The sequence below is a fragment of the Pseudorca crassidens genome, chromosome 12, assembly GCF_039906515.1.
Source record: "Pseudorca crassidens isolate mPseCra1 chromosome 12, mPseCra1.hap1, whole genome shotgun sequence".
NCBI classification, from domain to species: Eukaryota; Metazoa; Chordata; class Mammalia; order Artiodactyla; family Delphinidae; genus Pseudorca; species Pseudorca crassidens.
Genome location: NC_090307.1, coordinates 86,586,007 through 86,610,762, shown reverse-complemented (window position 1 = coordinate 86,610,762; position 24,756 = coordinate 86,586,007). Strand labels below are relative to the sequence as shown.

Here is a 24,756-nt window from a genome sequence, read left to right as displayed (position 1 = left end):
ACCTGAAAGATCTCGTAGTCCAAAATCATGATGAGATACCACTGCACACCAACTAGAATGACTAAACTTAAAAAGACAGACAGGGGCTTCCCTGGTGGCGCAGTGGTTGAGAGTCCACCTGCTGATGCAGGGGACGCGGGTTCGTGCCTCGGTCCGGGAAGCTCCCACATGCCGCGAAGTGGCTGGGCCCGTGAGCCATGGCCGCTGAGCCTGCGCGTCCGGGGCCTGTGCTCCGCAACGGGAGAGGCCACAACAGTGAGAGGCCCACGTACCGGAAAAAAAAAAAAAGACAGACAGTATCCAGGGTTGATGAGGATGTGGAGGCGCAGGACTCATCCACAGCTGGAAGGGATGTAAGGTGGCGCAACTGCTTTGGAAAACAGTCTGGGAGTTTCTTAAGAGGTTAGACATATACCTGCCGTAGGACCAAGCAATCCCACTTCTAGGTACTTACCTAAGAGAAATGCAAGCGTATGTTCACAAGGAGACTTGTACGTGAATGTTCAGAGTTGCTTTTTTGGGGGATAACCAAAAACTGGAACTAGAGCAATCGTCCATCAACAGGTGAATGGATAAGCATACGGTGGTTTAGGCACGCAGTGGAACGCTCTTCAGCAGCAATAAGAAATGAACTATTGATACGCATAACCATATGGGTGACTCTCAGCATAACTATGCAGCAGGCAAGAAACCAGACAAGAAGAGGGCAAACTGGGCTGAGAAGGGACTGGGGAAGGGGCAGTGGAGACCAGTGCGGAGACCAATACTCTCAGAGTGGGAGCCCAAGTCCTTACAAAGTCCCACGGGATCCACAAGATCTGGCCCTGAGACCCCTCTGATTTCATTTTCTCCCCCTCCTCCATCCACTCCACCCCTCCCCACCTCTGCCCTGCTTCCTAGACCCACCAGGCATACTCCTGCCTCAGGACCTTTGCACCGCCTAGTTCCTATTCCCCTAGATCCAAACATGGCTCAGACCCTTACTGCCTTCTAGTCTTTGCCCAAATGTCACCTCCACGGAGAGGCCTGCCCAGATCTCTTCTCTGTCTAAAAGAACTCCAGACCCCTCTTCGGCCTTGCCTTTTGTGCTTTATTTCTCTGTTAGCACTAAACTCCATTTGGTTAAAATTATAGGTATATAAACACATAAAGGAGCAACATGGATGACTCAAAATAATTATGCTAAATGAAAAAAGTCAGATACAAAAGGAGGACCTACTCTGTGATTCCATGTACATGAAATGATTCTATTTATATATATTTTAATCGTCTCTCTCCTGCCTTGCCCCAAAACAATAGCTGCATGTGACTGTAGAGCACCTGAAATGTGGTTGTTGAGACTGCAAAACAATTTTAAATTCTACTTAATTTTAATCAATTTAAGTTTACAATGAAAAACCCAGCTGGTTTCGACAAATGTGGACGCAAATATTAAAACAAAAGGATTTTTGGATATGCAGTGCTTGGAAGACTTCAGTCTCTGCAGAACAACTCAGGTGGGTCCATCTACCTTACTAACTGTCCATTTTATGAAATCAAACTACAGATCAAGTATTTCCGATGAGAACTGACCATCCACATTGGGATGGGCTGCAAATTAGAATATACAGTGGATTCCAAAGTGTTCACATGAAAAAAAGGAATGTAAATATCTCACTGATAGTTTTTCATGTGGATTGGATGCTGAAATAATAATATTTTGGATTGATTAGGTTAAATAAAACATTAAACTTAATTTCATCTGTTTCTTTTTTAAAATAATTTTTTATAATTTAATTTTATTGGAGTATAGTTGATTTACAATGTTGGGTTATTTCAGGTGTACAGAAAAGTGATTCAGTTATACATATATTCATTCTTTTTTTTTTAAATATAAATTTATTTATTTATTTTTGGCTGCACTGGGTCTTCCTTGCTGCGCGCGGGCTTTCTCTAGTTATGGAGAGCCAGGGCTACTCTTCGCGGTGGTGCGTGGGCTTCTTATTGTGGTGGCTTCCCTTGTTGTGGAACATGGGCTCTAGGAGCACGAGCTTCAGTAGTTGTGGCACAGGGGCTCAGTAGTTGTGGCTCGTGGACTCTAGAGCACAGGCTCAGGAGTTGTGGCGTACAGGCTTAGGTGTTTCACGGCATGTGGGGTCTTCCCGGACCAGGGCTCGAACCCATGTTCCCTGCATTGGCAGGCGGATTCTTAACCACTGCACCACCAGCGAAGTCCCATATATTCATTCTTTTTAAGATTCTTTTCTCATAGGTTATCACTGAATATTGAGTAGAGTTCCGTGTGCTATACAATTTCATCTGTTTCTTTTGCTTTTTTATTTTTCTTTTTCCTTAACGTGGCTACAGGAAATTTTTAATTCTGCATGTGGCTCACTTATATTTCCGAGCTGCTCTGGAATGCCAGCTGGGTGAAGGCAGCCACTGGTCTCTGGACTCACTTCTTTATCACCAACATCTAGAACCTGGGCTGCCGTGTGGTCTGCGTCCTCGTTTCTCCCAGCGGAAGGGATCATCCTTCATTTGCTGACCGTGGGCGTCTGTCCTCAGAACCAGGGCATTCCCGGCCCACAGGAGGGAGAGCAGCTGCTGGGGGGGTGGGGTGGGGGAGGGGGCGCGGGCAGGGTGATTCAGTTCCCGCGCCGGGAAGGGGAATTGGGCTTCTGATGGGACCATGGCTCCTTCCCAGGTCGGGTTTGCCAAACGCCTTTCTCCCTGCCCTCCCGCCCCCTGGACGGCCACGGCCGGGTTGCCGGGACGCCTCCCTGTTGGCTGCGGAAATGGTTTGCATCATTTCGTACCCGAGGCCTGTGGGCATCTGAAGTTCAGATCCACTGGAAGGAAATCAGCCTGTGCCTTGTTCTCTCCACAAAACAAGAATCAATACGGCATTGATTCAGAGGAGACCGCCTCCCTCATCAAGTGCCTCCGAGCAGGAATCTTCAGAACCGCCCCCTTCGGGGAGGGGGGTCAGAAATGGGCCACTGGGTGGCGAAGGCTTCGTGTGTATTGGCTCTCCCCCGCCCAAGCATTTAAATAAATTGTGGTAAAATAGACATAACATAAAATGTACCATTTCACCATATTTAAGCGCGCACTTCAGCGGCATTAAGTTACATTCACATTGTTGTACCAGCATCAGAACTTCTTCGTTTTCCCCAACTCACTGGCTTCCGGATTTGGGGAAGGTCAGGTGGGGTCGGGGTGCCTGGGGGCGGGGCCGGTGCACGAGGATCACGGGAGAAGGCAGGTGTCCCAGCCCGGACTGGATTTCCTCTCCGCATCTTTTCTGGGAGCCAGACTTCAGGAAATGTAGGCGCAGGCACAGAAGGGTAATTCCAGGAGGGTGGAATGAAGGGCCTATTTGCAAAGGTGTCGGCACGCCCGGGGGAAATCCTGGATTAGAAATGGAGGAGCTGTTATCACCCGGGGCTGGAAGGGAGGAGGGGAGGGAAAATTGCAGAAACCAGCAGGAGAGAGGAGGTAGCATCTGCTGCCTTGAGAGGCCTGGTGCCCCTCAGTGGAAGCAAACAGCCAGCCCTAGGGAGCCCTTGACCTCGCTCTCCCCCAGAGTCCTGCAGGGGCTCCGCATGGGCCAAGTCCATACAGAAGGCGGAGAGCAGCGGGCTGCGGGCGGGGGGGTGTAGATCAGCCTCCAGGCAGAGAGCCGGTGGCAGCAAGGAGAAGAGTGAGGCGGGCAAACAGAAGACGCCGCACACAGTGTCTGATTCGCTTCCTAGCCTAGTGAACGTCTGTGTCTGTCTTCACAGCACCCGCTTCTCCTCTTCTGACAGCAGCCCTATTTGTCTTCAGGAGATCCAGCCTTCCACTCTTAGTCCAACAATGGTGCATCCCCAACTCCAGGGAGGAGGATCCTGATCTAAGCCAATCAGCTTATTGCATTCCTCTGACCTCTGTGATTGGTCGAGGATAGCCAATTAGGGCTGATCCTGGAGACTTGGCTGTGGGACCATCTCTTTCCTGTTAGAGCCCCATCTGGGGGATGTAGCATAAAACTCCTGGCAGCCATTTTGCCACCATGTGGCATCTGTGAGTGAAGCCAACATGGAGAGAGAGAGAGAGAGAGAGAGACCCTCAGGCCTGATGACATTATATAAGCCCCTGGATCCAGCTATGCCTGAAGCTGAAACTATTCCTGGAATTTTAGTTACTTGAGCCAATAAATTCCCTTTTCTGCTTAAGCTCCTTTGATTTGCATTGGCTTGCAAGAAAGATTCCTGACATTATCAGTTTTTTCTTTTCTTTTTTTTCATTTTAAGCAAGCTACAGCTCTGGTTCTGGCATTCTCAAGGATTTTTTTTTTTTTTTTAAGTTCAGCACGAATGCTGAGCAAGCAGCAGATGTGAAAAGTACCAAGCCATCTTCTGCCTCTGATCTTTCGGGTCAGCATTATCTCAGCAGAGAGTGGCAATGGGCCTGGAAAGGGTGGGGTCCATCGGGGCCTGTCTGGTCAAGCTGCATGTGGTACAGTGAAGGCGAAACCCATTCACCTCTGGCCTGGCATCAGGTGCTCCCGGGAAGCGATGGGGGAGCCTGGTGGTTAGAACACTGGCTCTGGGTCAGATAGGTATTGAGTCTGCTTCCACGCAGCTGCGTGGTCCTGAGCAACCTGCGTCACCTTGCAGAAGCTCAGTTTCTGCCTTTGCAAAATGCGCTAACACGGGAAAGAAAAGAGGTAAGGCCCAGAGAGGCAGTGGGGTGCAAGGTTAAGGGCCCAGGGCTCTGTGCTGGAGTCCCAGCTCCGCCACTTCTTAGCTATGGAACCCTGGACACGGCACTCCACGTTTCTGTGCCTCCGTTTCATCACCTGGAAAACAGGGACGATGATAACATTTCTTCCCTTCTTGGATTGTCCTGAGAACTAAACAACTGCGTACAGACAAAGGCCTGAAAACAGCACTAGGCACGTGGTGAAAACAGCTGCTGTTTTTAACCAAGGCCCGGTAGTCAGTGTTAATGTTGGCAAAGTTCACAATCTCTCATACTCTTGGCGATTCTCTATACAATGTCACGAAGTTTCCTCCCGCTGTGTCTGAAGGCCACTTGCTTCTTGCTGCTGGCCTGGTATTCGCCGAGCCACTTGATCTCTACATGCCCCAATTTCCTCATCTGCAAAATGGAGCATGAAGAGTCCTAACTTCACAGGGTTCTTGTTGGGATTAAATGAGAAACTACTGTCCAGTGCTTAGCACAGCACACGCCCTACGCACAGACGAGGGCTCACTAGATGTGAACCATTTTTAATAACAGTATTACTATTCCCAGCAAGATCTCTGGGGAAAAAGCCATATGTTAGTTCTGGGCACCAGAGCCCAGATGGCCAGTTCCTTCATCCCATTTCATTTTAAAGAAAATAAAAATTAAAAAAATATATGTATTTGTAGTTCTTAAAAGCAAAAGGAGATGGTTGGAATTTCACTCAGGGGATATTTTCAGCAGAAAAAAAACATCAACTTGGCCCCCGAGTCAGCCCCTGCCCTTGTTCCAGCAAATTCTTGACCTTAACCAACCCCTTAGGATCCGCTGAAGCCTTATTCAATTCCTTGCTTGGTTTAAGAAGTCATATGGGGCCAGGCTCTGGTGTTCCCAGCCTGGGTGTGACTCCCAGGCTGACTGTATCAACTGGAGAACCTTGGGCAAGGCGCTAGAATAAGCCCCAATGTTCTCATCTGGAAAGTAGGGATAATTTTACTTACCCTGCAATGTCACCGTGTGCATCAGAGCAAAAGGCATTGAAGTGGTTTCTCCCCGTGCTGGATTTATCAGTGCCTGCAATATGCCCAATGTGCATCTCTAAGTGGAGCTGCGGTTTTCCATTGAATCCCTTTTTCAAAGAGCATCTTTGTGCTCCAACAAGTTTGCTGCAGAGCACCCTGGATTACTGATGTGAAAGGCACCCAGAGAATGGAGTCTATTTCAATGATTGCATCTCCTCTCTGACTTTCACCTTCCCGGCTGCATTTAGGAGGGAACAGTTATCTTGTGGGACTGGAAAAAAGATAAAAACCCAACAAGCAAATGAACTGATTGATTAACGAAGCATGTGAAAGCACTTTGATAAAAACAAAATTCCATCACTTCAGTGAAGGATTGAGAGCCCAGTGGGATGAGTTATCAGGTTAAACAGAAGAGGAACCTGAAGAATAATGTAGGTCCTTGAAGTTCTTCCAGAAGAATATCTTGAGAATGTGGAAATAGAAGCTTTTGTGCCGAGGATGGAGAATGGAGAGTCAGCAGAGGGCAACAAAGTTGGACAAGTGTGCTGACGTGACTCAGTGTGTTCACTGTCTACTGCTGCTTTTCAAGTCATCACAAAGTGAGTAGCTTAAAATGACCCACACTTCTTATCTCACAGTTTCTGTGGGTCGGGAGTCTGGACTGGCTTAGCTGGCTCCTCTGCAAGACTGCAATAAGGTGTTGGCTGGACGGGGTCTCATCTGGAGGCCCAACTGGGGAAGAATCGCTTATGTGCTCACGTAGTGTCAGCAGGACTTCAGTTCCTTGTGCGCCGTCAAAGGAGGGTAACCAACCATTATGGGATGAATTGTGTCCCCTCCCAAATTCATATGTTGAGGTCCTAACCCCCAGTACCTCAGAATGTGACTGTATTTGGAAACAGGGTCTTTGAAGAGGTAATTAAGTTAAAATGAGGTCATTAGGGTGGGCCCTAATCCAATAGGACTGCTGTACTTGTAAGAAGATGAAATTATCATACTAAGGGAAGTAAATCAGAGAAAGACAAATATCATATCACTTATATGTGGAATCTAAAAAAATGATACAAATGAACTTATTTACAAAACAGAAGTAGACTCACAGACATAGAAAACAAACTTATAGTCATGAAAGTGGGAAGGGGGGATGGGGGGATAAATTAGGAGTTTGGGATTAACAGATACAAACTACTGTATATAAAATAGATAACCAATGAGGACCTACTGTATAGCACAGGGAACTCTACTCAATATCTTGTAATAACATATAATGGAAAAGAATCTTAAAAATATATATATATATTCTTGAGCAGCTCTGCTCTTGGTAAACAGAACATTTGAAGGGAAGTGAACGCAGTGAATCATGGTGCACCGTGCATGGGCTCTTAATGCAATACAATCACTCCCATTCATGTTTCATTGGTGGAAGCAAGTCACATGACCTCACTTAAATTCAAGGGGTGGGGAAATGCAATCCTACTGTGTGCTGGGGAGGAGAACCAGAAAGGCAACAAATGGTTTAGGGATGAATGGCTATCACCCTTCCTCCCTCGCTGTGTTATGAAGTAGGTGCAGTTATTGTCGACCATTTTTCAGATAAGAGAACTGAGGCTCAGAGAGGTCAGGTAACTTGCTCAAGGACACACAGCTTTTAAGTAGCTAAGCAAAGAAATCACCCGATGTTCTCAACCTTCACATTTCTCATTCATGCCACGTCTGTTTATGGTGTACTCTGGGATACAAACACATACACACGTGCACACACACACGTATGCACACACACAGAGCAAGGTGATGGTTTGGAGCATGCGGGGCTGTGAGGGTCCCTCCACCCTCCCCTTGTTCCTTCTGCAGCTCAGCTGAGATCACTGTGATTTCCTGTTACTTTGTAATAATTTATGGCAAATCTAATGTGCCCGCCGCTGTGTGAGCTCATCCGAATCCCCTTCTATTGTCTGAGCCTCATACCAGGAGACGTCCTCTGAGGGCCCTGGCATCATCGCTCGGTGATTTATGGCGCCAGCTGCCCAGCCGATTGAGGCCGACCCAGTTGGAGGCTCGCTGCGCTCAGGAGAGATGGTGGAGAAAGGTCTGGTCGGTTTGTTTTATCCCCAGAGGCAACAAATCTGACAAGTGAAGATTTTCAGAAGCTTCAACCAGACAGTGCATTACATTTTCTGCTGCTGTGTCCTTAGAGGAAAAGCTGGCTAGCTGCAGATGCCTCACGGGCAGCTCGTGTTTAAAATCGACCTCAGACCTGCTCCTGCTGCCGTCTGCCCATCTCTGCGGACGCTAACTTCATCTTCTGGTTGCTGGGCTAAAATCCTCAGTCATCCCCGACTCCTCTTTCTGCCAAGTGCCAGCAGCCTGAGGCTCTCACTCCCGGCTTCCAATCCATTAAGAAATCCTGTTGCTTTTCTGTTCACAATAGATCCAGAGTCTGATCACTTTATCTAACCTCCACTGCCCTCACCCAGGTCCCAGCCTGGACTGGCCCCGCTGAGTCCATTCCCCACATGGCAGCCAGAGGGATCCTCTTAAGACCTGCTCCTCTGCTCTAGAGCCTTCCATGGCTCCCACTTCCCTCAGAGTAAAAATCAAAGTTCTCACTGTGGTCTCAAAGCTCTGTATGCTCTCACCTCCTGTGATGAGAAAAACAACTTTTTTCTTTCTGAGTTGCTGCCCAGACAATTTATGGTTTGATAACCCTGCTCACATCCAGAGTCTGGACATTTAGATAAGGCCCTGGGTTTAGGCTGCCCGCCACGAGTTCCCACTTTGATCTTCCCGGGGCACATTTTAAAATAACCACTTAGAGTTAAGCTCGCAAAAAGTTAGCGATCTCTGTCCCGACCACCGTGTAAGTCATCAGTGCCCGCTACCCTGCTTTCTGTCTTTTGCTGGCTGGTGACCTGGGGCAGAGAACTGCCCTTCTCTCCCCAACTCATTATGTGCCCTCGTTTCTGGGATGTGTAAGGAATAAATCTTGTGACTCTGCTTCCTTGGCAGGGGTGTATTGAAACTGCATCTTCCGTGAGAACAGCCCCGTGGGTTTCACTTCCCTAAAGTGGGAGCTTGGATGCAGAGGGAGCCGCCTGTGTCTGACCCCCGTTTTGGGCGGCTTGTGCACATTTTTTTTTCTTTTCTTTTTTAAACCACACTGCACAGCTTGCGGAGCTTGCTGGATCTTAGTTCCCTGACCAGGGATCGAATCCAGGCCCCCAGCAGTGAAAGCACCAAGTCCTAACCACTGGACAGCCAGGGAATTCCCAATCTACACATTCTGTTTTTTTTTTTTTTTTTTGGCTGTGCAGCATGCAAGATCTTAGTTCCCTAACCAGGGACTGAACCCGCGCCCCCCTGCAGGGGAAGCGTGGATTCTTAACCACTAGACCACCAGGGAAGTCCCAGTCTGTACATTCTTAATGCAACATACCAGCTCAGGCTTCTCAGCACACGCCCCCACGCCCTTTCTGCCTTCGTTTCCCAATACTGACCCCTTCGCTGACTCAGCATGAGCCACACAGGCCTCCTAATAGTTCCTGAAATTTTCCAGGCACATTCCAGCCTCCGGGCCTTTGCACTGGCTGTGCCGTCTTCCTCTTTTAGGTGAACCGACCCCTTCCCGGTGGCGACGCCTCTGCTACTCTACTTAAAATTGCACCTCCTGGGTTCCCTGCCCTGTTTTATCCTTAACACTTACCAATATCTGACATAGTACATGGGGGAGATTAATAGAATGGGTCTTAGAGCACTTGAAACAGTGCCTGCAGATGGAAAAGACTACGTAAGTGTAAGCCAGCATTAGGTTTAAGTCATATGTAGTGAGAAGAAGAGGGGAAAAGCACATCTACTCCATCTTCTGGGAAGCACCAGTCCTGCCACTACTGTGGTTTAAAAGCAGAGACCTCTAAGAGTTGCTCTGAGCTGCACATGACTTGTTAACAAAATACAGGTTCCGTCAAGATCCAAGTTGACAGTTATTGACTTCAGTTCTGCCACTGTCTTTTCTATTTTAGAGGCAGCATATGCTCTGTTTAAGGTCCTGGACATTGTCACCAGCCCTTAGAGCTGCCAGATTCTGAGTGTTGTGCCCACCGGGCCATCAGCCGCAGTGCCCTGGGGGCTGGTGTTCATAGCGTGCTGCCTGTACCCGCGCTCCGCCACCAGCCTCCCCACCCTTCTCTGCCTCTGCAAGCAAACTTCTCCTCGCAGGACCTTTGCACCTGCTGAGCCCTCCTCCCAGGATGCTTTTCTCTTCCCTCCTCACAAGGGCATTACCACGCATCTCTCAAGGTTCAGCTCCATCATCGGTGGTTTCCTTAGGAGAGCTTTCCCTCAGCCCCCAAGGCTAGGTCAGGTCCCGTATTATAGGCGTCCCTAGCACAAGCGCCTCTTGTTTGCAACGCTAAGCACAGCTGACATTCATGCACGCGGTACATTGTTTTGTGACCTCCTCCGCCTACACACCCTGTGAGGACCACCAGGGCAGTGACTTATCTGTTTTTGTTGACAAGGGTTTCTCCAGCACTCCACGGTGCCGGTTCCACAGTGCTGGCTGGCAGGCACTCAGTAAATATTTGCGGAATGTATGAATAAGTGGCCCACACTCAGTGTCTAAAACAATGGCTTCCTCAAGCAAACAGCACAGAGTCTGGCACAGAGGATGTGCGAGCAACATATTTTGGCCTTGGCTTCTGTTCCTCACCCTCTACGCCTTTCCACCTCCTCCCACTGCCCAGCTCCTTCCAGTCTCCTAGCTCCTCCCACTGCCCAGCTCCTCCCACTCTGGGGGCGGAGTTTGCTTTTCCACAGCTTGATTTTGGCTTTAACCACGTGGCATAGCCCTTGCTGGATTTTACTTGTGCTTCTGCTCCTTTTCCATCCCCATGAGGAGAGGATGCTGGTCCCAGAGAGGATGAGAGAGCTGAGCCTCTGAGCCGCTCCATTACCCAACCTGCAGCGGCAAAACCCATCCAGGTGACGCCTCTAGAGACTGCCAGGTGAGCCAGCCTAGAGCAGTGGGTCCCAGCCACCCTGTACCCAGCTAAATCGATGCTCATTTTGTTATGCGCTGAGCTTCTGTGATTGTTTGCCGTGCAGCTTATAGTAGGTGTTCAGTAAAGCTTTGTTGCATATTTGAACATACAGCCACAGGCAATGAAAGGTATCTTGATAAAGAACCCATCAGGGACGTAGTAGGTGCTTAACACGCGATGTTCCCTTCTCCCCACGTCTTCTTCTCTAAACACCAGTAGGTCATGGAGGGCCATATTTGGAACATCTTGGCAATCTTTACACTGTTAACACTTGACTATTAATTAGGACAAGGGATCCGGATTCTACCAGCCACCTGACTGCCCTGTCAAACAGGGCATATCTATCTTTCTCGATTTCTGGTCCAGCAAAGTCTCTTGTCCCCCTAATGAAGGAGCCCATGTCTGGCCAGAAGTCACTCCACAGCCCCAGACAGGGGTGGCTGCCTGTCTCTCTGCAAAAAACTGGAAACTCTCTCTTTATCCAACTCGGCTTCTGCTATTTACTATAAATAATCAAATAAGATCTTCTCCCTCCCTCCCCTCCCTCCCCTTTCACATGCAAAAGCCATAATTATTTCAATGCAACATCCTGTCACCAGTCCTTTCAAAGGAGACACAATTAGTGCTGTCTGGGGACCCAATATTTCATGTTTGTACACAGTGATTATTTCAGCAAAGAAAGTCGAGAATGAAACCTGGAGCTGTGTGTATCTTTGAGACACCCCTGCTTGCTCTCTGCCACCCAGAAATGAGACTTCCCAGGCCAGGCCCCGGGCCCTGTGATTCCCTTCCCTTTCCCGCTGTGTGCTCTGTGCTCACGGCTTCAGCTGGTAACCCCTTGGTGAGGTCACGGGGCCGCGCCCCTGAGATCAGAGTCTGGGTCAAGCGTGCTGACTGTGGATTTAATAAGACACGGTTCGCTTCCGGCAGGCGGGGCCCGGGGACAGGTCCCAGGGAGTAGAGGCCTGCTGTTCCTGGCCGTTCCTGGCCATTAGCTCTCAAACTAGATTTTTCCACAGGCTTCAGAAGGACTTTTGGATGCTGGGGACAGGCTGGTGCCACATCAGCTCTACACTTAAACAGCCAGGCCGAGCCTGCCGCAGGTAAAGAAGGGGATGGGGGGACTTCCCTGGTGGTCCAATAGTTAAGAATCCGCCTTCCAACGCAGGGGACAGGGGTTTGATGCCTGGTCGGGGAACGAAGATCCCACATGCCCTGGGGCAACTAAGCCCGCGCTGCAACTACTGAGCCCGCAGGCTCTGGAGCCCATGCCACAACTAGAGAGAAGCCCAGGCGCCGCAACAAAAGATCCCGCATGCCACAACGAAGATCCTGCGAGTCGCAACTAAGACCCGATGCAGCCAAATAAATAAATCAATGTTAAAAAAAAAAAAAAAAAGAGAAGAGGATGGGGAGGTGGACGCCCAGGGCTGTGGTCTGAGTCCCCGTGTGGCCCCTGCTCCTACAGAATCTTGGCCAAAGCAGGGTACTTCTCTGCACCTCCGTCCCCTTTTCTCTGAAACGAGAGATTTCAACTCCTTCTCTTCAAAGTCACGGATGCCGGGGCCTCATGCAAGTTTCACCGTCTCAACAAGGCCTTCCCGGATCACCTTATAATTGCAGCCCGAGAGAGAGGGATACTCACAGGAGTGATTTACTGGGGCAGAAGGCCGCAGAGAGAGGCAGGATGGAGCACGGGAAAAGCACAGGAAAAGTAAGCACGTGGTCTCAGCCTGGTTCCGTGCAGGGCTCTGGGCTCTGGAGGGTAAATTGCACCAAGGTCATTCCTGTCTTCAGCCAGGCGGGTCAGGGTTTGTGTGTGTGTGTTTTATATATATAATGTTTTTTTGGGGTTTTTTTTTTGCTTTATTTTCTATTGTAGTAAATGTACGTGCTATAGACAATGGTGCTTCCCCTACAAAATTCATACATTGGGATCATCCAGTATCTGTCCTTTTCCCTCTGGCTGACTCACCGTCACGTTTTGAGGTTTACCCATGCTGTAGCGTGTATCAGTACTTCATTCCTTTCCCCCCCATATACACTCTCTCTCTCTCTTTTTTTTTAATAGACTTTATTTTTTAGGTTCACAGCAGCTTCGTTACTTTTTATGGCCAAACACTATTCTATTCTATATGTAAACCACATTTTGTTCATCTGTTGATGGACTCGTGGGTTACTTCCACCTTTCGGCCATTGTGAATAGTGCTGCTGTGAACATGAGTGTGTAAGTATTTGTTCACATCCCTGCTTGCAGGGGCGGGGGGGATGTCTGTTGTCCCCACTACCATGTCAGTCGTTGGTCGTATTGCCAAGCTGAGAGAGAACTTCATGGTCAAAGTTAAGAATTTTTATTGAGGAACGATACACAGGAAGGTGCACAATCTTAAATGTGAAGCTGGATGGATTTTGCCCGTTTACGCCAAGGTTATTAGAACCCTGATCCAGACGTGGGAGCTTTTGATCACCGCAGAAGTTGCCCTCGTGCCTGGCAGAGCCCACCCCTCCCTTCCAGGGGGCACTATTGTTGGGCGCTGCATCACCGTGGATTCCTTCTACCCATTCCCAAACCTCACTTCAATGAAACGACAGTGTATGAGCTCTTGACAGACACGGTGTCTGGCTTCTTCCGCTTTCCGTTGGTGGCGAGAGTCGTTCGTGTTGACGTGTAGACCAACTGTTTGTTCTTTTTAAGTTTCTGTGCAGTTTTCAGTTGTATGAATAGATCACAATTTATTTTTCATTCTAGTGCTGATGGACGTTTGGGTTGTTTTCCGTTTGGGGCTATTTCAGAGAAAGCTGCCGTGCATGTTTTCGTCTATGTCTTTTGATGGTCCTTTGTACTCATTTTTCTTGGGAGCATGTCTGGAAGTGGGATTACTGAATCATAGACTAGGCATGGGCTTAGCTCTAGTAGCTACGGACAGTTTTCCAAAGTACCTGTCCCAGTTTTCACTGCCATCTATAAGGTCTGGGAGTTCCGGTTGCTCTGCTTACCAACACTTGGAATGCCAACCAAAGGTACATATTTTTGATATGACATGGCCCCCAAACATTGTTCAGTGCGTATCCAATCAGAGTCCAGTCAGGAAAACAGAAATCACCCTAGGTGTTTCAACAAAAGGAGTTTAATGCAGGGATTTGTCACACAGGTGATGGAAGAGCTGAGAAGCCCAGTGGTCAGTAACAGCAGGAAGCCACTGCCGTTGCTAAACTAGAGGGACGGATGGAGGAGGTGGTGGTACCCAAACTAGGAGCTCGGGTCATCCAGGGGAACCAGAGCCCTGCCAGGGCTGTCTGGCAAGAGCTAGAGATACAGTAGACATGCAGCAGAGATGCAGCCACTACTGGAGAAAACCACCAAAGGAGGGAATTCCCTGGCAGTCCAGTGGTTAGGACACCTGCTTCCGTTGCAGGGGGCATGGGTTCAATCCCTGGTCGGGGAACTAACATCCCGTAAGCTGCGTGGCAAACAAACAAACAAACAAACAAAAAACAAAGAAGAAAGAAGGGGAGAAATACCCTGAATACTCTGGGTGCTCTCTTCCTCCCGCCCTCCAGTTCCAACCAGTGCCTCCCATTGGCTGACACTGGGTGGAAGCCAGCTGATTGGACAGCCCAGCAAATAAAGGTCGCAGACAAGGGTAGGGCAAGCAGGCAATGACCTGCATACACAACAGAGGAACCACTCGCTGTGCTATACTTCCCAAGCCATGGTCCACTACTTTAGGCGTGATTTAAGGATAACTGGTTATATTAATTTTTTTTTTTAACTCACTGGTTCACTTTAGAACCTAATCCACAGGTAAAGATTCTCTACTAGTATTTAAGGTCTGACTCGTTATGGGTGCCCCTGCTCTCAGGCCAAATGTCAGCGGGTCCCACGTCACAATCCCTTCCCAAGATGCCTTAGAAAACAGAGAGTTGCCCTTTTCCTTCAGGAGGGCTGAAGGGCACTGGCTAAGTAAGCGTCTGGGCCGAGAGCTGGTCAGCCTGGGTTTAATTCCCGCCTCCCCTTCGACGGCTCTGTGACCTTGGCCTTTTCTCGGCCTCTCTGAGCTTCAGTTGTAAATGAACAATAACACCACTTCCTGGGCTGTTGTGAGGATTAAGTGAGCTAGTCTGAGCAAAGCAGCTTAGAACAGGCCTGGAACACGGTGAGCATTCCATAAATGCTTGTTTGTTTGCTTTTCAGCTGCACCTGAGGTGAAAGGGTGCCCTCTACACCTGTCACAATTGCAGCGTGGATAAGCCCGGGCTAGCGACTTTAAGACCAGAGTACCCGGGATTAACTGAAGTAACCCTCGTGAAATGGACAAGTGGCTTAAACATCTCCCTGCAGAGAAGCGACAGATGGAGGATAATTCCAGTAATACAGGTGAGCAGTAAGAAAACGGCTGAGTAATACAAGAGGACACATGCATACATTACAAGTTAAGAAATATTCCTATCATGGGGATTGGTGCTCAAATTTTATTTTTATTGTCACAGGGTACGATCAGAAGTGTATGGAAGATTCTAGTTTGGCTGACCTTCGGAGGAGAGTGGGGTCACAGACTCCAGCTCTCATGGGACTGGTTAGACTGTGTTCCCAACTGGTAGTGTACCGTTGGTGGTATGCAGGATAATTTTAGCTGGTACACAGTTCAGCTGTTTCTTTTAATTTGAATAACTTACACATTTACTGCAACATGGACTAGAGAAAAATAAAATAGCACATATGTCTTTGGGCAATATTGGTGGAATAAAATTTCCCCAAAGACCTACATCCTCCCAAAGGGCGCAGTAGTCTGACATAAATTGTAGTAAAGTGATGGCTTCAACTATGTATGAGCAAATGAATTTAAATAGTTAGCATAAGAAAGGCTTTTTTTTTTACCACACCACCTATAGTGTATGGAGACAGTCTGCGTAGGAGAAGTCTGGGTTTGGAGGCTGGGGTGTGGGGCTGGAGGAGAGGAGGCTGTGTGTGTTTGTGGGAGGAGGAGGGCTCTAGCTGGATCTGCAAACTTTTAATTCTGTAAAAAGAGAGATCTGCAGCAAATTTGGCAAAGTGTTAATATCTGTTTAATTCGCATGGTTGGAGATAGACAATCTGTTACTGCTATTAACTTTACCCTTTCTATGTTGGAAATAGTTTGCAATTTACAAGATATTGAGAAAATGAATTTGGAATAGGGATGATGTAATAGCTGCTGGAGTTCAGTTTGCTATTTGAAATATTTTTCCCTATGGCGGGTAACACTTGATGGGTTAGAAGTATTTAAATCACATTGCCTCTACACACAAGTCCAAAATATACAAGCATGGTTGGGTCCTTCTGTCATTCCAAATGTCACCTCTGTGATCAGTGCTAAGGCCTCAGGAATACCCTCAAAAAAGATCACTTCCTTTCAACCCAAACAAGGCTACTTGGGGGCTACCCCCAAAACCTTGAAACCCTGTGACTGCTTGGATACTTTATTGTCATTATGAGTTAGGAAAACATTTGAAAGAGAACCCCAGAATGGGAGTTTAAACAAGATAGAAGTTTACTTCTCAGAAGAAAAAATCAGGAGGGAGTCATGGCTTGCATCTCATGGTCTAATAGGGCTGCTGCAGCTCCAGCCATCACATCTGAATTCCAGCCAGTAGAAAGGAGAAGGCCAGAAGACGACCATTTCTCTTCCCTTTAAGGATCCTTCCCAGACATCAAACATATCGCTTCTACTTACATCTTGGTGGCCAGTACTGAAACAGAGCAGTATGCCTGTGTGCCTGTGGTGCAGGAAGCCATACTGAGAGTGGGAATTTGCAGCAAAGTAAGAATTTATTACACGGCACCAAGCAAGGGAGTGGGAGACAAGCCTCAGATCCACTCCAACTTGGTGTCTGAGTTAAGGGTTTTTTTTAAAAGAGGAAGAACAAAGGAGGCTGAGATTACTCATCATCGTGTGACATTTCTTAATCAGGATTCAGGATGTCTCTGGTTTATGATTTTCTGGTCAAATGATCCACGGCTCAGGGGTCTGTGAGCTCACATTGCCCTGGAGAAACAACCTGAGTTTGTACGTTAATGATGAGATCTATAGAGAGCAATTTTAGTACATTAATGATGTTATCAACAATTGCAATTTTAGCATCTGACTCTGGGTGATTGGGTAATTCAGTTAACACAGGATTGAGGTCAGAGGGGACAAGAAAGGGAATAGAGTTTTGCATGGAGAGATTAATCATAAACTCAATAAGGGAACTCAGCATTAGGGGGACTCAGATTCAGGACTGAATTGTTCGGCCACGCCTAGCTGCAAGGGAGCCTGGAAATGTTGGCTTTATTCCCGCCAGCTGTGCGCCCAGCTAAAAGTCAGCATTTCTCTTACTCAGGAAGAAGGGGCCATTGGATTTGGGGGGGACAACTAGGACAGTCTCTGCCACTGTGCTGCCGGGGTGGGGAGCACAAAGGGCCCTGGCTCGTTGCCCTCCAACCACCTCCTTTTCTCCTGGAGCTCAAGGGAGGATCTGGGGGCTGTGGCCATGAAGCTTCATTGGAGTAACTCCGCTTTGCCCACCACACTGTTCTTGGCTAGGACTGGGGCAGTATTTGGAAGGATTCATAGGGTGAAAAGGATGTGGTACTTGGGGGAGTGCGGGTGAAAGGTCCATCTGCCCGGTTCCAACTGTGCATCCTTGGAATTACTGCCTCGTTGTAAAGTGGGAATAAAAGTTGTACCAGCCCCCGAAGGTTGTCAATCCGTTTTATAGGATTTAATACGTAGGACATTAGTGACCAAAAACTAACTTCCTTCCATCCTGTCCTCCCCTCCCCTCCGCTCTCCTCTCCTTCCCTCCCTCCTTCCAATGAAATATACATACATATGCATTTACATATATATGTAAAGGGAGCTAATCTTAAGGTGCTTGATGAATTTCCCCACGTGTGTATATACCCAAGTAACAACCCCCCAGCTCCAGATACAGAACATTTCCAGCCCCCAGAAGGCTCCTTTGGGTCCCCACCCACCCTGCTGAGTGAACCACGATTCTGACTCTCTCCCCGTAGGTTAGTTTCCTGGCAGAATTTCATAGAAATGGTATCATCTAGAATGTGCTTTTTTGTGTTTAGCTTCTTCCGCTCAACATAACGTCTGTGAGATCATCCACGTTGTGTGTATCCGTGGCCCCGTTTCACAGAGGAAGAAACCCAGGCTCAGACAGACTAAGGGAAGTGGCGTCGGAGGGAAGCCCCAGCTCTCTGAGGACGTCCCCTTCTTTGCTTGAGCACCGTCCCCTGATGGTCCATGCTGATTGCCAGTCCAGGCATTCCTTCCTGTGCTGGGGCTTCCTCCCACGCACAGTCGGTTGGGGATCATGCCATCAGCAAAGGCTCTGACCTGCTAAATCTCATCCATCAGACTGGCCACACTCCTTCCAACTGAGCTGGTAATGTGATCATGTGATCACGCCGTGGCGACTCGGTTCCTGTGGCCCGTTCGTCATCACTTCACAGGCGCTTTCTGTGGACTCGGGTCAAATCCTCTGTGTCAGCACCGTGTGTACCCTGTCGCACCCCACAGGTGACCCTGTAGAGGTTCCTGGCTGCATCTGTGCCCACAGACGCGTGTCCACTTGCACACGTGCCTCTCTCTCTGGCAGAAAATCTTTGAGGTGGAACCCAATGGGCTGGGTTTAAATCCTGACTCCACTACTTACAGGCTGTACCACTTTGCCCTAGTTACCCTCTCTGTGCCTCAGTTTCCCATCTGTAAAATGCGGATGAAGACAGAACCCACTTCTTGGAGTGTATTCATTTCCGGGGCTGCCACAACAAAGTACCATAGACTTAGTGGCTTAGAAAACTGAAATCTAATTGCTCACAGTTTTGGAGGCTGAAATCAAGGCATCCGCAAGGTTGCCTTGGGGTCGCTGGGGGAGAATCTATTCCATGGCCCTCTCTGAGCTTCTGGTGGTTGCCGGCCGTCCTTGATGTTGCTTGGCTTGTAGATGCATGACTCCAGTTTCTGCCTCTGTCAACACATCACTGTCTTCCCTCTGTGCGTCTCTGTGTCCAAAGTTCCCTCTTCTTATAAGGACACCAGTCATTGGCTAAGGGCCCACCCTGATTGGTATGACCTCATCTGAACTTGGTTACATCTGCAAACGCCCTATTTCCAAAGGAGGTCACATTCATGGGTTCCAGGTGGATGTGAATTTGGGGGCAACATGGGTTAATGTGAGTTAATCTCTGTGCCATGCTGAGAACAGCCCTGGGCACCTGCATAAGTCATGTTCCACAGTAGCATTTGTTATCATCACTGGCACACGGGAGGAATATAAATCCCGCTGTCTTTTAAGTGGCTGTCGGGGAGGGAGTTCCCTGGCCGCCCAGTGGTTAAGACTCGGCGCTTTCACTGCTGGGGCCCGGGTCCAATCCCTCATTGTCGTCAGGGATCGAAGATCCCGCAAGATGCGCGACTCGGCCCAAACAAAGAAAGAAACAAAGAAAAAATGGCTTTGGGGGGGTTCTGCTCCATGTGGCCAGATAGAACCCTGACGGGGATGTGAACCTCATGCCTGAGGCTGGCCGGGTCCTGGCTCTTCCCAAGGACCCTCCTCTGTCTCCAGGCCCCTCCCCCGCCAGCATTCAACTGCATCATTCAGCTGGGTAGGGTGCAAGAAAGCAATGAAACAGAGGAAGCTTTCCTCCAGTTCTGTCTCTCCAACAAGGAGAGCTTAATGAGGCAGTTAAGCAGAACTATTTTCTCTTTATCTCCCTCTCCATCTTCCCCAGCGATGTCAGTGCGCGGAGCTGGAGGGCCCTCGAAGATGAGAAGAGCCTGTCCCCCTCGGTTGCAGGAATAGGTGAGGACTCAGAGGGGGGCAGCGGCTGGGCCAAGGTCACACAGCGAGTCGGTGGGATCACTGGCTTGGCAAACCCTGGCAGGAGAGGGGTTGGAACGGTCCACGTGGGGCCTGTGGCAGGCTGGGATACGCGGGGCCTGGCCAGAGAGCGACGTCACTGTGAAGTGGCACTGCCCAAGTGGACGACATGGACTCTGTGTATGAGATCAGCTGAGTTTTCAAGAGAAGCTGAAATCCACCTTTATGAAGGACGCCATCTAGCAATTCGAAGTTCTAGAAAACGCAGCGTAGGCCACCCAGAGTGGTCCTCGCTGAGAACAGCGTCTTCACTCAGCTCCTAGGGTGCCCGTGGTGGGCACAGCCCAAAGGGCAGATGGGGAGTAGCGTTTGGTCCTGTGTGTGCAGGGTGTGCCTGGCCTTCTCCTGGGGCCCCGCGTAGTGAGACGGGAGCTTCCTGGCCCACCTGCATTAGTGTGCCCTCCAAAATCCCCTTCCAGCCAAGCGGTCTTCCGCAGCCTGCCATGCACAGTGTGTATGTTGTGCACTGCACAACGGCGCCCACTGGAGAGGTGACTGGGGTGCCCTCGGGCTGTGCTCGGCTTCCTTGCTCAGCTGCTTATCCTGGAAGAAACATCTGATTGTTGTCATGCATCCACCCAGGGAGTTCTCTTCTTATTCTCACAGTGCTGGGTCAGTTTGGGTCCTTCAAGAAGATGCCGAGATGAGGGACTTCCCCGGCGGTCCAGTGGTTAGGACTCTGGGCTTTCACTGCCGTGAGCGCAGGTTCGATACCTGGTGGGGGAGCTAAGATCCCGCAAGCCATGTGGCACGGCAAAAAAAAAACAACAAAGAAAAAAGAAGATGCCAAGGTGAGATTCGATGTGCAAGTGAATCATTAGGGGAAACAGCTCTAGGAGAAAAGGAGGAGGTGGGAGAGCCTTCAGGCTGAGATACAACTCTGGCCTCCGTGCGGAGTGAGACAGGAAGGGCTCAGGCCTCAGCACAGTTCTAAGGAAGTTTTTCTGCAGGCTGATGGGGAATCCTGGAGCCAGGGTCCCCCATCGGAAGCATCCACATCCTGCCGGGATGGGCCTACCTTTATTTCCCTTCCTCGCTGGGTCATTGGTGGGAGAACCTGTGGGGCTCAGGGTGGGTCCAGAGCACAGCGGTGGGGCTGTCGATCAAGTCACTCATGTGCCCCGCAGCAGGAGACCCCAGGGGTTGACGGTCAAGGCTGTCATCGTGCTGAATCTGCTAGTGGGTTCCCTGATCTGTGAAGACACAGTTAAAAACAGCCAGCATGGTAAATCAGACAGAGAAAGACAAATATCATAGGGTGCTGCTCGTATGTGGACTCTGAAAAAAGGGTACAAATGAACTTGTCTACAAAACAGAAATAGAGTCACAGATGTAGAAAACAAACTTACGGTTACCAGGAGGTAAGGAGAGGGGAGGGATAATTTGGGAGACTGGGACTGACATATACACACTACTATATATAAAATAGATAACTAATACAGGCCTACTGTATAGCACAGGGAACTCTACTCAATACTCTGTTATGGCCTATATGGGAAAAGAATCCAGAAAAGAGCGAATATATGTATATGTATAACTGGTTGACTTTGCTGTACCCCCGAAACTAACACAACATTGTAAATCAACTACACTGCATTACAACACACAAACAAACAGCCTGTGTGCAGCCTGGGATGTCTTTGACGGCTTGTATTTTAGGGTAGCCATTCAAGCACATCTTGCATTGTGGACCCTAGAAGATCTGAAATTGTTGCAGCCTAAAATATTTTTGCTCTGTTGTCTTTGAAGTCTCTCCTACCCCATGGTAGGTTTGATGCCTCATGCCCAAGGGGAACGCGTGGTCTTACACAAGCATATTCGTTTCTTCTCACTGCTGTGACAAATCTCAAGAGCTCAGGGACTTAACACCATCTATGTTTCTTCTCTTACCATTCTGGAGGTCAGAAGTCGAAAATGAGTCTTGCAGACTAAAATCATGGTGTCGGCAGGGCTGGTTGCTTCTGGAAGCTCCAGGGGAGAATTTGTTCCTTGCCTCTTTCAGCTTCTGGAGGAGGCCTGCATTCTAGAAGGGCCATTGCCGCTTCCTCCATCTTCAAAACTGGGAACTGCTCCTCTGTTCCTCCTTTTTTGGGAACTGCCCCTCCCCTGCTTTCCGTCCACCTGCCCTATGTGGATCTGACCATCCTCTTCTCCTCTCCAGCTCAAGGATGAGTGAGGGGCCCGAGCCTAGCCCATCAGAGTGGTTCATGCCCTTGGCCAGGTCAGTGAGAGATTTACCTGGGATCTGGGGTGTGCTCTCTTTCTGCGAGGTGGCTAAGCCAGTAGAATGAAAATCTGGAGTTGCTCTGGTGGTTATCTTGATGGAGAGTAAAGTCTACAGAGAAGAAAACAGACTAAGAAGGAGAGAAAGGCCAAGTCCTAGTGACCTGGAGCACCTGGATTCAGCTGTACCTGAAGCTTGACAAGCCCTGACATTTTCAGATACTGAGATAAGAAATCCCGTTCCTGGCTTAAGCCAGCTTGAATTGAATTTGTAATTCTTGCTACTAGGCGTCCCGGATGGCACTCCCTTCTCCAATTTTGAGCACCCAGCCCAAAACGGCAGAATCAACACGCCGTTCTGTGTGCAGGCACAAAGCTCACGTTGGCCTTGCTTCTTTTCCATCCTCTCCCTTCTCTCCCCCTGCCAGCTATGCTCCTGGGTGATACATCCTAATGTATATTTAACAGGGACTCAAAATCGAATTAATTTAGATTGGTTAATAAACGGTAACATCCGTTGCTAAATCAAGCTACACTTTCCTCTTGAGCAACTAAATTCATGCCTGTTGGTTTAATTTGTTGCTGTTGTAATCCTTTAATGCTGATGAAATTATGGAAAGGTTTCGAGTGAAATTATCCAGATTTGATTAGGGTTGAACTTATTAATATTTTTCCTTCCCAGTGGTCGTTGGAGAGTGTACAAGTTCCCTGTGTTGTGGAGCACGATCTGCTTTGGGGTGTGCATTTATTGAGCACTGACTGTATGCCCAGCCCTGGCCGTTAACATTCCTAATGGAGCATCTGCAGGAAGAGGAGGTTCTGGGCTTCTATGCGACAGTTGTTGTAAGGGATTTAGGGGCACCAGGGGTCCCCTGAACTTTGCCTCCCAAACGGCCCCACCTCCAGGTAGGATGGAGCCTTTGCTGTCTGGTTCCCCGTAAACCCAGTGCTGGCCTGAAGCACGTGCTCACATGCAAATCAGTTTGACCTTGAGCCTGACCCTGAAGAATTTCCCGCTGACACACAGCACCTCTCCAGGACCCCATGGCGAGCTGGAACAGGCTGAGGCCAGAGCAGGAAAAAGGTAAAGTTCAAAACTGGATCCAGACCCAGCAGAGAAGAATGAGACCCAGACAGGTGGGTCTCCATCTGCCCCCTCTGCTCTCCTCCCCTCTAGTCCCTGCTGAAGGGGTACCAACTCCCCCCCGAACCCCCCGCTAACTCCATTTGTTCTGGAATGTGCCAGGCTTCGCCCCAGATGCCCCAAACAGCATATAATCGCACAAGAATCTGAAGTGTGTCCAGGTTCCCTCCTTCAGGAAAGAGGGGCACGGGGCAGGGCCTGGGAGCTAAGACCTGGGTGGTGGATTAGGTCAGGCCCAGAGAGGCCCAGAAGAGGGTCCCCCAGTTCAGATTCCCAGCCGGTCCACGGGGAGGGTGTCTCCAGTGTAGCCTGATTCACCCTCCACTTGCTGGCATTCTGGTTGGTGATTCCTGAGCTTGGCACGGAATTCTCTAGAAGGGTTGCCCCTTTCTCCCACGCGGGTGAGAGATGTAACAATCACCCCTTGTGTTGGCAAGGGGTCTGTGTCGTGCTGGATGCCTTTCAGGTCCCTAGGCCGGCAGGTTAAAGTCCCGCTGCCGAGCCTTTGCTGAACGCTGTTCCCTCCACTGGGCCCGCCTGCCCCCCTCACCCCACCAGCTTAGTCTTCAGGTCTCAGCAGAACCACCTCTTCTTCAAGACACTTCCCCTTTCTCCTCAGAATGCACTTTCCCGGCTCTCAGTGCTTCCCCTTTAGAGAATGATCGCAAGTGGTAAATCCAGAATTGTGAAATTTTTTCCTCGTAGCCGGCTTCCCCCCTGTAATGCCCAGCCTGCACGGTCAGCGAGAGTGGGAATCCCATGTTTCTCACCGAGACGTTGCCTACGGGTGGTCCACAAATGGATTTAGTTGCCCTTGCATAGAGTTTTATCATTTTTAACAAATTAATTGGCATCATTTTAAAGTTAGGGGATTTCAGGAGTTCCCTGGCCGTCCAGTGGTTAGGGCTCTGTGCTTCCACTGCAGGGGGACGCGGGTTCGATCCCTGGTTGGGGAACAAAGATCCCACATGCTGCATGGAACGGTGAAAAAAAGATAATAAAGTTAAGAGATTTCACGTTAAAAATCTGGATCTGTGGCCTTTGTTAAAAAAAAAAAAATCAGAAGATTTGGTAACCTTGGGCCCTACATTCTGACGTGAGGACAAGTAGCCGGAATTGGCCTTTAAACGAGGCGGGTGCTCTCTTGTTCACGCCACCCCACTCCCCACCCGTCCCTATTGCCCCACCCCCGAGCCGTTTTACTCATTTACGTTACCTGTCTGACCTCTGTAGGTTTTGGGTTTCAACCCCTTGTCTAGTCCTTTGTGTCCCCGGCCCTGACTGTGCCTGGTGCGTAGTAGACCTTTCGTGTTCATTCATTCCTTGCAATAGCCTAGTGGGACACAGCTTCCCATTTTCAAGATGAGAAAACTGAGGTTTCCAAGATCACACAGCCACTGAGTGGCAGAGCCAGGATTTGAACCACTGATTATCTGGTTCCCAGTCCTGGGTTCATACCACGCCATCCCACGCCCGCACTGACCAGGATGGAGAAAGCTTCTTTTCACTTAAAGTACCACCCGTAACCTCTTCAGAACTCCTGCCCACTCCGTTTGGAGAAGGGATTGAAAACTCAGATGCTGTCAGAGGCCATGTGGGAACATAAAGGAGGGGACAGGAGTGACCGGGAGAGCAGAGGCCCCAGCCCAGCACAGCCGGGCAGGAATGCGCCCCAATGTGGAAAATCTCTGATGTTTCCAGA

General features: G+C 49.3%; 1 long non-coding RNA gene across 1 annotated transcript; it reads left to right on the top strand.

The window, feature by feature from the left end:
* The first annotated feature begins 10,551 nt into the window (after window positions 1-10,551).
* LOC137203966 (uncharacterized) lies at window positions 10,552-24,032 on the top strand. The gene is made up of 3 exons (XR_010933385.1): window positions 10,552-10,735; window positions 14,967-15,149; window positions 17,874-24,032. It is a non-coding gene; the product is annotated as an uncharacterized lncRNA (long non-coding RNA).
* Window positions 24,033-24,756: the final 724 nt, after the last annotated feature.